The 12,102-nt window shown below is 39.8% G+C and overlaps 1 long non-coding RNA gene across 1 annotated transcript; it reads right to left on the reverse strand.

The window, feature by feature from the left end:
* Positions 1–763: 763 nt before the first annotated feature.
* LOC142196659 (uncharacterized) lies at positions 764–9,060 on the reverse strand. Its single transcript, XR_012715270.1, has 3 exons — positions 8,943–9,060; positions 3,922–4,439; positions 764–1,578 (listed from the first exon to the last, which is right to left on the reverse strand). It is a non-coding gene; the product is annotated as an uncharacterized LOC142196659 (long non-coding RNA).
* Positions 9,061–12,102: the final 3,042 nt, after the last annotated feature.

Below are 12,102 nucleotides of genomic sequence, written 5' to 3' on the forward strand. Positions count from 1 at the left end.
CATCCCCTTGATACATATGTTAATGGTGCTTTGTTTAAAGTAATTATGTTCAACAGGAAAACCCTTCAGAGTTTTTTAATCGTCCAATGTTCATCACAATTATTTTTAAGAACTGCTTTAGACTAAGGCTCTGTTCCCACGGAGTAACGTGCCACGCATTCAGAAACATATACATGTGTCAGAGTGTGAGCACTCAAAAAAGATCCCATTCACTTCAATGTGTGCCGGCTTATGGGCGCTACACATTGAAATCAATGGGAGGCTTTTTAACCCATTGATTTCAATGTGTAGAGCGCGTGAGCCGGCACACATTGAAGTGAATGGGATCTATTTTGAGCGCTCACACTCTGACATATGTATACATGTCTGAATGCGTGGCACGTTACTCTGTAGGATCGGAGCATAATGCCCCATGTTGTGAGCCACAGCCAAAAAGTGGCACGAATGTATTTAGTTTTTTTCCCACAATGCTTTTCACAGAAATTCCAGAGTTTTCCTCTGCAGAATTTCAGCTTCAATTAGACCTATACGGAAAATGCCAGCATTTGCTTAGGTATAAGAAGGCATTCACACGACCATTATTAATTTCCTTTGCTGTTTTCCATCATAGGATGACAGCAATGGACATTAAACTGATGCAAAGGCTGATTCTGTGTCCGCTCCCATTGACATTAATGTAAACAACATGACGGTTGACATGTTTGTTTTCTTTGAAAACGGAAGATAAAGCCATGCATGAGTCCATGCCTTCACAACCACCCATCTTACTGCTGCATCCCCATTTGATCCCACCTTGGACAGATGTGTGAGCACCTATGCACCAAAAGGACAACTTGCTGGTTTATCTATGTGTGTATAATTGACAGATCATGAATGAAATGAATGCACTCCCTATCCTTTAGAGTCCATTCACATGGAGGAAAATGGTGAGGAATTTGTTGTGGAATTTCAGCGCTGAAAAAAAGCCTCCTATTGACTTCAATCTGTTCTATTTTATCCTAGCAGAAAAAGGAACCCACAGAAGTCAATGGGAGGCTTTTTTTTCAGTGCTGAAATTCCACACCAAATTCCTCCCCATTTCCCTCCATGTGAATGGACCATTAGGGTTAATCGTCAATTGAAACTTTGCTACATTTACACATACACTTTAGCATGAAAGTTATTGTGGCTGTAGATCTGAGATCAAAGAGTGATCTAAGGGCTATTAGCTAAACTGTATTAATACTTAACTTACAATAAAAAATTAAAGATATTTTTAAGGATGACATCTTGAAATGTTAGCTCATTATTTTCATAGACAAGTCACATGTTCTAAAGTTTGCTTTTTTGAGGTCAATGAGCACAACTATTTGAAGCAGTCAGTTAAAAAAGTCAAAGCTAATTAAGTAGATTAAGATGAGCGGTGACATTTTCCTACTCCCAAATGGCTACAAAATATTATTCATAAGACATTTCATATACAAACAAATCCTAGTAAATAAAACACAAGGCAGATAGAATATAAATTCTGTATGCTGCTCAACATCAGCGACATAAGACTAATGACAGCAGAAAGTCGTCTTCATGCCTCTTGTTTACCTATGGACAGAAATGAAACAACAAAAAAAATGAATACATTGCTTACAACCATCTTAAAAAGGTTATTTGAATAAATTGAGCATTACAAATGTATGACCGATATGGTAAAAGTTAGAAAAAATTGTCGTTTTAGCTCAATAATATCATCTTGTCCTTTTTGTCCTCAGTTAAGTGGCAATTTTGTCTTGAGCTGAGTAATCTGATACAGACAGATTATCAAATATTCCGCTTTAAAAGAAGTTTGTCATGAACCAAATGCAGTTTATACATATAAATAGCTCCAGAAACTAGTCAGCCCTGCACAGCATGGTAAACAGCACTGAGCATCTGTCATCCCCCTGAACCAAGCCGAAATCATCCTCCAGAGGTTTTCACCAGAGCCCCTTATGGTGGAGATGAACTTAGCTGCTTCCTTCAGCCGAAGTGGCAACAGCCCAGAGAGTGCAGGACGCACAGCGCACCACAAGTCACAGCAGGCCCAGAAATCCGAAGCCACTCACCTGAGTGTGCAGAGTTTACAGGAGTATCAGAAGCAGGAGAGGGTGCAGTAGCAAACAGGATCCAGGCAGTGGCAGAAGTTATATTCACACAGTCGTTCAGTCCAGTCGGCAGCAGGAGGTAGCGCAGTACAGAGGGTTGAGACGAAAGAGTACTCAGCAGGTTGGGTCAATATCAGAAGATAAATGCGGTAACAAAACAGAGATCAGAGAGGAGTGTTCTAGAAGGCAAGCGGTGGTCACAACAGGAAGGAACAGAGGTAAAGAGTCAGCAAGCAGAAAAGAAGGTCAGGGAGCGGAAGCCAGAAGTCGAACACAAGGATATTACCATAAGCGCAGGTCAGAAGCTAACATCCAGAAGAACAATGAATAGCCAGCAGAGCAGGAGCAAGTATAAGAGCAGAGATATACAGTAGTTTCGGGAGTGCAGGACAGTTAACCCCTTGAGAAACGAGCACTCCAACACACTGTGCGGACCAGAGTGGCACCTCCTGGCACAACAGTAGAGGTGCTGGCTCCAGTCCTAACAAAGTTATGGGAAGTATCCTAAACAACCAGTCGGTTGACGAGGACCTCACTAGTATAAGTTCTTTTTGAAATAAGTACTTGCATCTTAAATCCATTGGTTATTAATTTATGGATTGTTACTTTATATACCTTGTATACCTTTTTTCTCTAGCCATTGACATCTCTACGTTAAGTCTGTATCTTGCACGGTCCACATTGTAATTGTCTTTACGGGGTATTTTTAATGTGTTTTTTTTCAGCTGTGAAAGTGAATAAAAAGAATACTCTAATTTTAATATTTGGTTCAAGTTATATAATTATACATGTGTATATGCTGCATAGTAGTTTTATACCATAGGTTTTCTGAACAACACGATAATTAAATAGTTATAGTCATTTTTCTATACAAAGTTACTTCCTGCTCCAAATAATGACTTCACTGCCTCAATGAACATCAGTTGTAAAGTAGGACATTTTTAACATTTATTAACCTTAAAGAGGACCTTTCATAACTTGGGGCACATGTGGTTTTATATACCGCTAGAAAGCCAATAGTGCGCTGAATTCAGCACATTGTTGGCTTTCACGATCTGTGCCCCAGGTGAAGAGCTATTGGTCCCTCTCATCACAGTACTCGTTCATAGACCAGTACTGGGGGGGGGGGGGGCGTTCCTCCCCGCTCTCACAGTACACCACTATAGGTGCTACCGTGAGGAAGGGCGTTCCTGACTGACTGTCAGAAACACCCATCTGACGGTGAAGAGCTACGGTATCGGCACCAATAGCTCTTCACCGGGGGCACAGAACATGAAAGCTGACTGTGCGCTGAATTCAGCCGGTGGTTATTACAGTGGTTAACAACAGCGACAACATGCTCTGGGGCTTAAGACCTTTGAATCCAGCAGCAGGGTTCCTCCAGCTCCTGGGTCATTTATTTGCTAGATGATTTATAGATTTATGATTGTTATTGTTTTTGTTATTTATGTTATGTTATGTTGTACAGTTGTCCACATATTTTATTTTGCATATAGAGTTATTTTTCAGTTATTTTTGGGTTTATTTTCATCTTGCTTGGTGTATTGATAGTGTGTCTATATAATGAGGTACTGTTTTGTATTTCTGCTCTCACTACCAAAATAAAAAAAATAAACAAAGGCATTTTGGCAGAAATTTATAAGCTTGCAAGCCGTGTCAAGGTTCCTCATTCTCTTGCAAGTCCCTACATTAAACTACTGATAACTGGAATACTAAAAAAAAACAAAAAAAAAAAAAAAACACAAACATAACCGTAACTAAACAGGCAAGAACAAAAATGTAATGTTCATAGACAGTTATCTACCTCTATGGATTGGATAGCTTCCATTTGTCATGGAACACTTCCCTCTGGTGACATGAAGTAGTTAGCATAGTATTTCTGGATAGCCAGTCCTGCCACTCCAAGTCTTCCAAGCTGGGTGTGCTCTAGATGGGTGGATAAGGTAGCCATAAACTGTTCCAAGTAACTATTAAATACAATTGGCATAGTTGTGAAGGATGACACAAGCTGGAATCCTCAACCTTACATTATCAGGATCCATCTGAATCGAAGAATGTAGCATGTGCCACTTGCTGATCAGAATGCCAAAGGTGCACTCGCTCTTGTGAGATGTTAATTGAAGATTCACAGGGGAATTGCCACATCTAATGGAGGGACAGTCCAAAGCCACGTCACAAATGGTGCTGGACTTCCAGTAGACACTGGTAGTTACCTTGGTGCTGGAAGGGCAAGCTGGTTGGTCTGAAGCCGTTTTTGCAGACATACATCACTGATGTTGAAGACCCATTGATGATACCCAGGCCGCAAAAACAGAACACTGACTGCAAAATACACACGATCATCTGCAATTAGACTGAGTTGTAATTCCCAACTAGGTTTTTCGCTAATGGTATGTCAGATTATGTTATAGCTAGTTCTTAAATCTTTTGGGAGTATCTTGAAAATCACAGCTTTCTTATAATACCAGAACCATTTTTCTCTGTGGTGTACAACTGAATATACAGCCATTTGAAGTGACTGTCACCCTTTGGTAAATGCTTCAGCCCTACATATTTACAATATGACTGTGTAGAGATTTACCCTAACAGCTTCTCAGTGATAGGATTGCTAAGGAGGATATTACAGCATGTTTTCTAACAAAAAGAAATTTAGATAGGGTAATAAAGTATATTCCAAAAATAGTTACTAAACACTCCCCAACCCAATAGTAAACAAAATAAATTAATTAAATAATAGCCATAAATTTCACATATATTTTCCCAGGGATTTCTATTGAATATAACCTTGCCCTGTTTGGTGCCCTGCTATGTGGTACTTGCTACTTGGTGCCTTAGCCTTAAATGAGTCCACTAAACAGATGTAAAAAAAAAGCATGATGTAAATGCATCATGATATAGCCAAGACCTTTGAGTGCATGCTTCTATATAAGGTTGAGTGATCGGGATCGGAAAAGATCGGATTCCGATCAGCGATCGAGTAAATTTCACAATCGAGATCAGATGGAAAATGATCGGAAATCAGATTTTTAAGTCGATTCTGAAATCTCAAGATCTGCTTACTCCTACTCCTATATATATGAGAGATACTGAAAAGTGTGTATTTTATATAGTCTAATTAGAAATTCTTACAGTAAATGCAATTTAATCACCATAGAAATGTAACATTTCAGATTCACTTTATCTATGTTTGATTAAAATTTTTACCTTAATCTACGTGTTTTTTTTTTTTTTTAGAAACTAGACAGAAAATATATCCTTTCCCGAACATGCACTATCATGTGCATCATAAATATGTTTTATAATCCTGCTGTGTATGATGGTATTAATAAAGCTTGGGGTTTCTCTTTCCCTTGTTCCATGTACCATTGATCTTCTCTAACAATGTAATCAATAAAAGACATTCACTTTAGGTTCACATTTTGCTGGCAGCAGCAGGATTTCACACAATATATACAACTCATTCTGTATGTTGAAATCCAGTACAGCAGGATGTGTTGTAGATGTAGTCTTACATTCACCATATAATTTTCAAAAAACATTATAAGTTATAATGAACTCAACCTAAGACATTTTTCAATTCTGAGCATTGTGTGATAATAATAATAATAATAATAATAATAAAAGAGATGAGCGAACAGTGAAATATTGGAGATTCGATATTCGTTTCGAGTAGAGCCTTGATATTTGATTAAAAATCGAATATCAAATCCCATTATAGTCTATGGGAAAAAATGCTCGTATCAGGGAAACCACTATTCGACTAAAGGAGTGTCACCAAGTCCACAAGTAGCAGGAGGAGAGTGTTTAGGAGGAGCGCTGGGCAGTTAAAGAGAACGGACCCCATTATAGTCTATGGGGTCCGTATGCTTTAACTGCACAGCGCTTGCAATTGCGCTGATAAAAAGTAAGCTTCCTTGTAACCGCAAGCTGCCAGCTCTTCCGACTAGCAAAGATGAGCCTGCGGCAAATCATCGCTGGTTCTGCAGCAGGCTTGTCCTTGCTAATCAGGAGAGTTGGCAGCTTGCTGTTACGAGGGAGCTTACTTTTTCTCATACGAATGAATTGACCAGTGTTCATTGGCCAGTGTACAGCATTCAGCCAACCAATGCTGGTTCTGCCGGAGGCTCATCTGTGAGGAGGTGGAGTCTAAAATCGGACCACAATGGAGACTGCTGTGGTCCGATCTTAGACTCCGCCTCCTCATAGACGAGCCTCCGCCAGAATCAGCGTTGATTGGTCGAATACCAATCAACGCTGGTCAATTCGTTCCTATGAGAAAAAGTAAGCTCCCTTGTAACAGCAATCTGCCAGCTCTCCTGATTAGTAAGGACGAGCCTACACTGTATAGCATTCGGCCAATCAATGAGGTTTTACAGGATTACCATTAAGATAAGTCATCAATATCAGATGTGTGTGTCCAGCACCAGGAAGTCATTTCACTACAGCTGCAATACAATATATTATGCTTTTAATGATATTGCAGCTTAGCCCTATTCACCTCATGGGAGTATACTGCAAACAGGCCTGTGACTGACCGATAAATGTGTCACATCTATGTCAAGCTAGGTTCACACCTTCACCCAGTCTCTGCCTCGGGATTCCATTCCCCATTCCGCTTTAAAAACGTGTAGAGAAAAGTCCTGCAAGCAACGCTTTTCTCTCTGCATTCTCTGCCCTTTTCAAATAGAAAACGGGGAGAAACCTGGCAGACTACATTATAGTCTATAGGGTCCGCGGGTTGCCGAAGGTAACATATATTTTAAGCAGATTAGGTTTCCATTCAGGGAAGTCCCCAAGCGAACCCCCTGAACAGAAACTTAAAAGTAGGTGTCGAACCAAATGTTATGGGGCATTCACACGGAGTAACGCGGAGCTGATTCTGGCAGGATAACTTGTGTAAGAATCAATGCTGGAAAATAGAATCCCATTGACTTCAATGGGTTCCGTTTAAAGCGCGTAACACATTGAAACCAATGGGTTAAAAAGCCTCTCATTGATTTCAATGTGTTATGTGCGTTAAACGGAACCATTGACGTCAATAGGATTCAGTTTTGCAGCGCTGATTCTTACGTGAGTTATCGTGCCAGAAACAGCGCCGCGTTACTCCATGTAAATTGAAAGAGTTTCTCACAGGAGAGCCACTGCTGCTTTTAACAACCGATCAGTGGGGATCACAAGGATAGGTCACTAATATTATTAGTCCCGTAAGACTCCTTTAAGTCGCGTTAGTTATAAAATAAATAAAATAACCATTTTCACTCACAGTATTTTCAGGTCTGATAGTTCTTGCTATTATTTACATGCACAGTTGTGAACAGCATACTAGTTATACTATCATACACAATTGTTTGCATTTTATTTTTTATTCTTTCATTTGTTTATGTGTGTGCATTTTTCTTCAAGGTCAAGGAACCATTTATTGTATTGCATAAGAATTTCAGCTATACTTATATTTGTGTTCATAGGCTGAGAGCTTTCATACAAGATTCTGTCAGATTTAATGGGAGCAATAGTATGGCATCCATCACAATTCTTCCAGTCAACAGAAATTAAGATGATCTAGTTTTTTTTTTCCATTATTGAAGAGTGATGGTACAATAAAGTCAACTTTCGTGACCTTCTCAGTTTGAAATGATAGGTCAAACCTGTGTTGACACATGACCTTTTTTAATACTTTACAAATTTAGCTACCTAAGCATTACATGAAGAATCTCTCTTAGTACTGGGGAACTAAAGGAGTTATTATTAGATTTTTATATGTCTGTAGAATGGTGGTCTATAGAATGGAGAACCTACTTGGTGGGGGGCAGCTGCTAAGAACTTCGCCAATCCATAATGTAAGAATGTATCAGTCCTAATTAGAGATGAGCGAGTAGTATTCCATCGAGTAGGTATTCGATCGAATACTTCGGTATTCAAAATACTCGTACTCGATTGAATACTACTCGCTATTCAAATGGAAAAATTTGATGCAGAACCAGCATTGATTGGCCGAATGCTATACAGTCGGCCAATCAACGCTGGCTCTTCTCCTACCTTTAGAAGTCTTCTCTGCGCAGCGTCCCCGCGGCGTCTTCCAGCTCTGAATTCACTCTGCCAGGTATCGGGCCTGGGCAGACCCAACTGCGCATGCCCGCGCTACAAGAAAATGGTCGCTTTGACTGTAAGCGGCCACTTTCTAGTAGTGCGGGCATGCGCAATCGGCTCTGCCCAGGCCCGATGCCTAGCAGAGTGAATTCAGAGCCGGAAGACGCCGCAGGGACGCTGTGCGGAGAAGACTTCTCGGAGAATCCAACCCGACCCTCACTCGTGGACTTGGTAAGTTCAATTTGATCGAATGTTGCCTACCCCTGAAACGAGCATTTTTCCCCCATAGAGAATAATAGGATTCGATATTCAATTCAAGTAGTCGCATATTGAGGAGCTACTCGAAACGAATATCGAATATCGAACATTTTACTATTCGCTCATCTCTATTCCTAATATATTTAATAATGGTGGAAAGTGATTGTGCATGTAGGTTTTTTTTTGCAATAATGGTGGAAACCAAACAGGTCAATCCTTGGGAAGTCCAAAGTCTTGAGACATGCAAATATCATACAAGTTTAATTTGGAAAATATAAATAGAAAATAGTAGATTGGATAACAAATCTTCCAAGTATGAGGAAAAATCATGCCTGACTATCAAACTTTAATGTTATGCATTTCCTTCTTATCCAAGACTGTTATAATGAGAAAGTTCCCTAGAAGTTGTAGAGTAGAATTGCACTGCTGCAGTTATACATTTTCATAGTTCTACTTGAGACCATTTATCTTATTTCTTACCTTGCATTTTAAATTAGAAATAAATTGCCTGTTCTGAAGATATGATATCCAGTCCTTGAATTACCATTAGTTCTCCATGAGTGAGAATGCTATGGGAGACCACTGGGACTTGCTCTTCTTGGAGCTGAACTCATGAGTATAGAGTGAAGCAAGCAGCAGTTCTAAATTAATCCAGGTCACAAGAATGATTAGCCTGTGCAAATAGCAAGTGTGCCACAGGAATCCAGGAGGAGGAAATTGAATCCTTGTGTTACTGAAGTGAAAACTCAAATTAAAACATAGAGGAAATTGGGAAGCAAATAGCAGCCGTATGACCATTACGCAGCTCGTAAGAAAGGGTCATAGGTGAATATCATTGGGGAGCTGTAATAAGGCAGAAGCTACCCCCAAACAGCAGTTATTCTTCAATATTTAATATGTGTTCCATAATTCATTTCTTTCTTATTGCGCGTTAATATTAATATGTGAAAGCCCATTGTGGACCCAAGAGCACAGCGCATGCAATGTACCTAGTTCAGAAGGTACAGACTGCAGAGAATTAAAGACTGCAGAGTACAGCAATATGATAAATAGGTGCGCCATAGAAGAGTAGGCAAATGAGTTATTTTTCTCACATGTTGGCTCCTTAAATTACACAGTAAGTAAAATCATACGCTAGAAACAGTATATGAATTTAAATGACTGAGGTCAATGCTGTCCGTTTTCATTTATAGAACCAAAGGTCACAATTTTATGATTTATGTCCCCATCCAGTATATTGCACTGCACAGCAGTTTGATGTATTCACATCACTAAGGACAAATTCTCTATAGTCTTCAGTTTTATATATTTTGACTCTTCAAGGCATAACATAAATGATTAATATATGCCTTGATGTGCAAGGTATGAATTTTTTTTTTTTTTTGCAGGTCATGTTTTTGCGCGAAAATTTGTGACTTTTATTGTATGTCTTACACCGTGCTTCTGAGGAGAGGCATGGCAAAGTGTGTGATGTGGACAGGGACACCTGCCTCACCAGAATTATAAGGCAGGTGACCTCATAAATGACGCCTGAAAGCTTTGCTAGCTATGTGCTGGCATAGATGTCATTGCAGATGCATGACCCCGTTAATGTTGAGCCTGATATTTAAGGAGGCGCACATTTCTCTATAAAGACATCACACCCTCCGCTAGTGCAGGGGATAATAAGACTGGTATTGAAAGTGCCAGTCCTCATAGGTCTCGCCCAGTGTTTGCATCCAGATGGCTGGCTGCCTCAGTAAGCATTTAAAGGGAGCAATTCACTTATTTTTACAGGGGTTGTCCGGTTTCACACAAATATTAATAGACAAAAGTTATTGTTTGTATAATGAAACGTTCTACAATTTTCCCATATACTTTCTCTATCAATTTCTCATGGTTTTCAAGATATCTGCTTGCTTTCATTCATTGTGTGTACTTCCAGTGGAATCAGAGTACTTATAACACCTCATGATTGACTGTGTAAGGGTCCATTCACACGGCGGAAAATGGCGCTTTATTTAGCACTGAATTTTCAGCGCTGAAAAAAGCGCCTCCCATTGATTTTTTTAGCTTTTTTTCCACTGGTGAAATTTTCCGCTAGCAAAAAATTCCGCTAGTGGAAAAAAAAGCAGGCGACACCCTTTGAAATCAATGGAAGGCTTTTTTTTCAGCGTGGAAAATTCCACACCAAATTTCTCACCATTTTCCTCCATGTGAATGGAACCTAAGGGTAAGTTCAAACAGCAATTTTTGGTCTGGAACCTAAGGCAGAGGCCGCCTCAAGTTCTGAACCGAAAGCTGGGTAGTCGCGACTGAAAGCCGGTGTACTGTACCGGCATCCAGCCGCGTACTCCGCTTCAGATTAGGTCCAATAAATGGGCCTAGTCCAGAGGAGGGTGTGTCTTCAGGCTGAATCGTGAGGCGACACGGCCTGAAAATTGAGCACCTCGCTCCTGAGTGGCTCCCATTGATTTCAATGGGAGCCGTCTTTTTGGTCAGGATTTTGAGACAGATACGGCCTCAAAATCCTGACCAAAAATCTGTGTGTGAACTTACCTAAGACTGCTAAGGCTGGGTTTATATTTGCACTTGGTGAACACTTGGGGATTCCATTCCCCATTCTGGCTGAAACACATTTTTCAGGCGGAAACCTGGCAGAGACTTGAAAGACCTCATTATAATCTATAGGGTCTGCACGGTAACTGTTTTGGAACTGTTTCGGATTGGATTTCTGTTTTTTGATTCCCCAAGCAAACCCGAAGAATGGAAACACAACCACAAATGTGAACCTAAAGTAAAAACTGGAGTTGGTGAAGATCATGAAAGGTCCTCTTTAAGAATTGCACATAGTTTTTAATTGCAGTAATGAGTCAACCAATATTTTCAATGTAGTGGCTATTAGCATACAGGTAACATGCATAGTAATATGTGCGGCTCATTACTGCAATTAATAACTGCATGCAATTCTTTAGTAGAAAAGCCCTGTGTAAACCCAGTATAACATCCTTTTATTTACTAATTACCATATTCCCTACCAAATTAAAGAACACATCTGACAAATAAGTCTCTGATTTATTGAGTGCAGCTGGAGTCTTTCATTATAACAGCATGGGCTATAAAATGACAAGATTTATTATGGACAAATTTTTGCCAAGCACTGGGGTACATTAAAACCATACATTTCAGCAGCTAGCTGGGGGATCAAAAAAATAACGCGTTATTCATCTTTTTTTAACATATTTCACAAAATGAAAAATATCATAAAAGTAAAACCCAAAAGTGCGACTTTGTGTCCGTGAAAAAAAAATAAAAAAAAGAGTTTCCAGGTGGAGAGGCTGCATATGGACACAAATCAATGCGTTTTAAAGCTGACCGCCAGCAAGCCGTCCCTTGTTAATTTTCCCTGGGGTTTAGTATGAAAACACCTGGGCAGACAGCGGCGGTAGTGTGAACGCCCCTTAAGTAAGTGACACACTGATTAATTCCAGGCTATTTCTCATTACTGAGGGGGTGACACACTATGTATCTGGATGTAGTTATAGCTGCAGTCAGTTCTGGGGTCACAGATACAGTCACTAATAAGTAAGTGACACACTGATTAATTCCAGACTATTTCTCATTACTGAGGTGGTGACACACTATGTACCTGGATGTAGTT

This window comes from Leptodactylus fuscus, chromosome 3 (assembly GCF_031893055.1).
Source record: "Leptodactylus fuscus isolate aLepFus1 chromosome 3, aLepFus1.hap2, whole genome shotgun sequence".
NCBI lineage: Eukaryota > Metazoa > Chordata > Amphibia > Anura > Leptodactylidae > Leptodactylus > Leptodactylus fuscus.